Raw genomic sequence first — 6,049 nt, 5'->3', positions numbered from 1 at the left:
CCATTCACAATTGCTTCAAAGAGAATAAAATACCTAGGAATCCAACTTACAAGGGATGTTAAGGACCTCTTCAAGGAGAACTACAAACCACTGCTCAGTGAAATAAAAGAGGACACAAACAAATGGAAGAACACACCATGCCCATGGATAGGAAGAATCAATATCATGAAAATGGCCATACTGCCCAAGGTTATTTATAGATTCAATGCCATCCCCATCAAGCTACCAACGAGTTTCTTCACAGAATTGGAAAAAAACTGCTTTAAAGTTCATATGGAACCAAAAAAGAGCCCGCATCTCCAAGACAATCCTAAGTCAAAAGAACAAAGCTGGAGGCATCACGCTACCTGACTTCAAACTATACTACAAGGCTACAGTAACCAAAACAGCATGGTACTGGTACCAAAACAGAGATATAGACCAATGGAACAGGACAGAGTCCTCAGAAATAATACCACACATCTACAGCCATCTGATCTTTGACAAATCTGAGAGAAACAAGAAATGGGGAAAGGATTCCCTACTTAATAAATGGTGCTGGAAAAATTGGCTAGCCATAAGTAGAAAGCTGAAACTGGATCCTTTCCTTACTCCTTATACGAAAATTAATTCAAGATGGATTAGAGACTTAAATGTTAGACCTAATACCATAAAAACCCTAGAGGAAAACCTAGGTAGTACCATTCAGGACATAGGCATGGGCAATCTGATGGTTTTATAAGTGGTCTTCCTACTTCGCTTGCCCCAATCTCTCACCTTCTGCCAAGTAAGATATACCTCTTCCTCTTCTGACATGATTGTAAGTTTCTTGAGGCCTCCCCAGCCATATAGAACTGTGAGTCAATTAAACCTCTATCCTTTATCAATTAACCAGTCTCAAGTATTTATAGGAGTGTGAGAACAGACTAATACAATGCTATTAGATTGATGCTATTATAGAAAAGGAAAAGATACTGAAAATAATGTAAAAATCAAGCAGATAAATTGTGAAGTAGTACTCCAATGAAGAGGAAAAGAACTAGATTTTGAAGTAAAATTAGAAAGATTTATGGTTACAGCAAAGAAGTGACATTGTTAGCATGATCTGGAAGCAAGGAAAAAGGAAATAGTCATAAGTGTGTTAACAGTAATTAAAAGAATTTACACTTTATACTTTTCAGTAAAGTAAAAGGTCTCCTACTCACAGTGAAGAAGATAGTTTAGTGACGGGGAGGTTAGAAGAGAGTGGAAATGCTTGAATTTGCTACAGTAGGTCATGACAGTAAATAGAGGGCCACATTTATTTTTGTAGTTTATTATTTGCTCTCATAACTCCCTAATAGCACGAACTTGAAAATACACAAGTTTTATAGAGTTATCCTTGTGGATACAACAATAACATCATCACATTGACATTATTGAGAAGAAAGTGATGCAAATAAAGGGTTGTGAAATCTGGAAAAGAATGAATAGAGAAAAGTCAAGAGAGAGCTGACAGGGAAGAAGTAGAATTGCCAAAGATCTACAGATCTAAAGTTTAAGAGCCTCAAAAAATTACAATAATGTATGTCCAAGTAAAGGTAAAAGTTAAAAAATACTAATATCTGAAAATTTATTGAAAAACTAGTTTTAAAACAGAATGCTTTAGACAAATATTGATTTAACTGTTTGGCATCATCTCTTAAATAATTACCAACTGTTTTATCAGGTATACTTAATTAACCAAGAAATTCAATTATGTACAAAGAAGACAGTGGACTTATTTGAAATTAACAGAATATGACAAAGATTTGGAAGTAGACTTTTGATTCATTGCTTATGGTGAAATCTTACAGAAAAAGCTGGAAGATGACTGGAGGTACAGGTGGCATAGCTTCTCTGTTGTTCATCTGTTAGGGAAAAGAACAGAACTTTGGGAACAAAATCAATAGAACTACAGATACATTCTAAGGTGCTAGGGAGGTATTCGCCAGTAAAACTCAGGGAGATAAAACAAGTTGAGGAAATGAGCCTGTTTTAGTTGCTATTTTTTTTTAACAGACTATTTTTTGGAGCATAGGTTCACAGCAAAAATAAGACAGAGAGAGAGAGAGATTGAGAGATTGAGAGCAGAAGGTACAGATATTTTCTCTATACTTACTGCCCTCACACATGCACGGCTTCCCCAACTATCAACATCCCTCACCATTTGTTAAAACCGATTAATCAATATGGCCATGTCATTATTAACCAAAGTCCATAGTTTCTATTAGGGTTTCCTCTTGTTGTACAACACGAGGAAATATATCAAAGCCAATATTTGTGACTTTGAACAAATGTATAATAACAGGTATTCATCGTTATAGTTTTAAGCAAAATAGTTTCACCACCCTAAACATCTCAAGTGCAATTAAAGATCTTTGTTCTGTCTCCACACTTTTATCATTTCCAGAATGCCATATAGTTGGAACCAAGGTACCCTTTTCAGATTGGTTTATTTCACTTAGAAGTACATTTAAGGTTCTCCCCGTCTTTAAATGGCTTCACAGCTCCCTCCTTCCTTCCTTCCTTCCTTCCTTCCTTCCTTCCTTCCTTCCTTCCTTCCTTCCTTCCTTCCTTCTTTTTTTAGACGGAATCTTTCTCTGTCACCAGGCTGGTGTGATCTTGGCTCACTGCAACCTCCAACTCCCTGATTCAAGTGATTCTCCTGCCTCAGCCTCCTCAGTAGCTGGGATTACAGGCACGTGCCACCACGCCCAGCTAATTTTCGTATTTTTAGTAGAGATGGGGTTTCCCCATGTTGGCCAAGATGGTCTCAATCTCCTGACCTCCACCAGCCTCAGCCTCCCAAAGTGCTGGGATTACAGGCATGAGCCACTGCACCCAGCCACAGCTCATTTCTTTTTAGCACTGATTAATATTCCATTGTCTGCTGTATCACAGTTTATTCATTCATTGACCTACTGAAAGACATCTTGGTTGTTTCAGGTTTTAGCATTTACATAAAGCTGCTATAAACATCTATATGCAGGCTTTTGTGTGGGCATAAGTTTTCATATTCTTTGGATAAATACCAAAGAGCAAGATTGCTAGATGAAATTTCCAATAGAGATTTAGAAGTAATTTGAGTCCACTTTCAAATAACACTATGCCACTTCATGGGTAGTGTAAGTACCTTATAATAAAAAAAAAAATTCTAATTCCTCTCTCTTATCCATATCATTGCTGGCATTCATTACACTTATACATAACCATACATAAACATATATATAAATACATTGTTGCTATTGTTTTGAACAAACTGTTACCTGTTACATGAATTAGGAATCAAAAATAGAAGTTTTTATTCTATCTTTATTTTTTTTCATTCTCTTCCTATCTTTATGTAGATTCAACTTTCTGACCTATATAATTGTACTTTTCTCTACAGAGTTTCTTTAACACATCTTGCAAAGCAGGTCTACTAGCAACAAATTCCATTAATTTTTGATTGTCTGAGAAAGTCTTTCTTTCTGCTTCACTTTTAAAGGATAATTTTGTAGGGTACAGAATTCTAGTTTGGTGGGGTTTTTTCCACAACATTTAAATACTTCACTCTCTTCTTACTTGCATGGTTTCTGAGAAAAAGTAGTATGTAATTCTTTGCTCCTCTATAGGTAAGAAGTTTTTTCCTCTAGCTCCTTTCCAAATTTTTTCTTTATTTTTGATGTTCTGCAATTTGAATATAATATGCCCACATGTACTTTTTGTTGTGTTTTTTTTTGTTTCGTTTTGTTTTTCTTTTTCTTTTTTCTCTATCTTTCTTTGTTTTTTTGCAACTACCTGAGCTTCCTAGATTTGTAGTCTGGTATCTGTCATTAGTCTGGAAAACATTCTTAGTCACTATTGTTATTGCTTCACATATTTCTTATCTCCTTTCTCTCTTCTCCTTCTGGTATTCCCATTATGTGTAGTTAAACCTTTGTTGTTGTCTCAGAGTTCTTGGGTACTCTGTTTTTGTAGTCTAGTCTTTTTTTTTTTTTTTTCTCCGCTTTTCAGTTTTGGAAATTTTTTTTTTATTGAAATATCTCTAAGCTCAGAGATTCTTTCCTCAGCAATGTCTGAGGGAACATTTACAGAGGGCCAGGCACTGGGCACCATGTGCCATGCTAGGCACCAGATCAGTGCTTTCCAGTCCATTTTATTAACTGGATCAGAAATACGTGAAGATCTCTTGATAAGTGTGCAGATGTCCAAGGACTACCACATGTCCATGGGGAAAACAGAGTATAGGTATTTGTATTTTCTCAATTTTAATAATCTTGGATTTATTTTCAATATTTCTTTCTACCCCATAGTAATCCTCACCAACATCAAGACACCATACTCATTTAAAAAATATTTTTGAGTCCTTTATCTAATCATATATATTCCTCATATCTATCTATTTCCTTCCATCATCATTTTTACTATAGTTTAGTGTATGTTTCTGCTAGGCAATTACAATAACTTTTTAACTGGTATTCCTTTGTCCACTCTTGCCATTTACACTTGTTCTTCCACGGCAGCCAGAGTGATTATTTCAAAACCTAAGGCATATCATGCCATTTCCTTGCTTAGTAACCTCCCAGCATAAAATCCCCATGCTAGTTAATTGATAACCTATTTTAGGAACCATGTCTTCTTATCCCTTGTAAGTCTCTTTCTTTTATTATCATGGGTATGAATTTTCAAACTTAAAAATAAACTTGATTTTCAAAAGGGACAAAATTGTGGTCAATGTGTAATTTGTACTGCAATACTCTCAAACGTTTTTTAAAAATGGAAATAAAGAGAATTTAAGACTATGATCACATCCAAAGTGTTGTCCAAAAGCACTTATTCAACACTCCTAATAAACCAGAGTACAAAGGCCAGTTCAGGATCCTTAACTGACAATCAGCTTATGTAATTTTTTCTCTAAAAGATTTCCATTTTACCATTGTACTTTTTTTTTTATCTTTTAAGGTACATGTGAGCTAGATTTCTTTCAAAGTGAAAGACGATTTAAAACTTTAAAATTTGTTTTTATTTCTTTAGTTTTTATGTTTCTTTAAACACCACCATGTGGTCATGGCTGACTAGGTTAGGCTGAATGAAAATAGTGTAGTGAAATATCATGAATTTTGCAGTCAGAAGACAGGTTCAAACCCAAAATACATTTATTAATTTTAGGAACTTAAGGCAATTTAATTAAGCTTTGTGAGCCTCAGTTTCCACATTAACATAGTATATGGGCATAGTAATAATAATGATGACTGCAAATAATTGTTGTGAGGATTTAATAATATAATACATGTAAATACAGAAAGCCCTACATGTTAAATGCCTTCTTAGGTGAATCAGAATTAAAAACGATTGCTCTTTAAATTAAGGAAACTGTAGTATTTACCTTCTAGTTTTTCAGTTCCTTAATGGTCTTTCCAATTTTTATGGTTGTTAAAAACAAGCACACAAGGTATGTAAAATGGCTTTATTGAAATAAGCTATTCTTTCATTTTCATATCTTTGACAGGTCTACAAACTTGGAGTCCTTACTAGGATTTCTCTACACCTCTAATTTGGGAATTGAAAAAAAAAATCGCTAAAATGTACACATTTTATACACATACTTCAGGTGGCCTCAAGTGTGGTATTATAAAATTTAAGAATTGGAATGGCCTTCAGAAACAATCTCTTTTACTAATAATTCTGCAAGCAACTAATATTTATTGGATGCTTAATGTGTCAAACATCATGCTAACGGCTTTACATGTAGTCCTTCATGTATTAATTACTCCAGTACTCTTGTATACATTATTTTTTATCTTCCTTGTATACATGAGGGAACTGACACTCTGAAAGGTGAAATAACTTGCTTAAATTCACATAGCAAGTAGCAGTGCCGGATTCTGAAACCAAGTTGATTCACTAGCTTCAAAGCCCATAGATTTACCCACCACATTCTTATAAATCATTAATGAAAACACTCATTAGAAAATGGGCAGGAGATGGTCATATTCACTGGACACCGAGTCTGGCTCAAGGTGATGAGTGTGGGAAGGTGTGTGGGGAGGCTTTACTGCAAAGAAGC

Source organism: Theropithecus gelada, chromosome 5 (assembly GCF_003255815.1).
Source record: "Theropithecus gelada isolate Dixy chromosome 5, Tgel_1.0, whole genome shotgun sequence".
In the NCBI taxonomy this organism is placed as follows: Eukaryota; Metazoa; Chordata; class Mammalia; order Primates; family Cercopithecidae; genus Theropithecus; species Theropithecus gelada.
Note: the sequence above shows the minus strand (reverse complement) of the source record.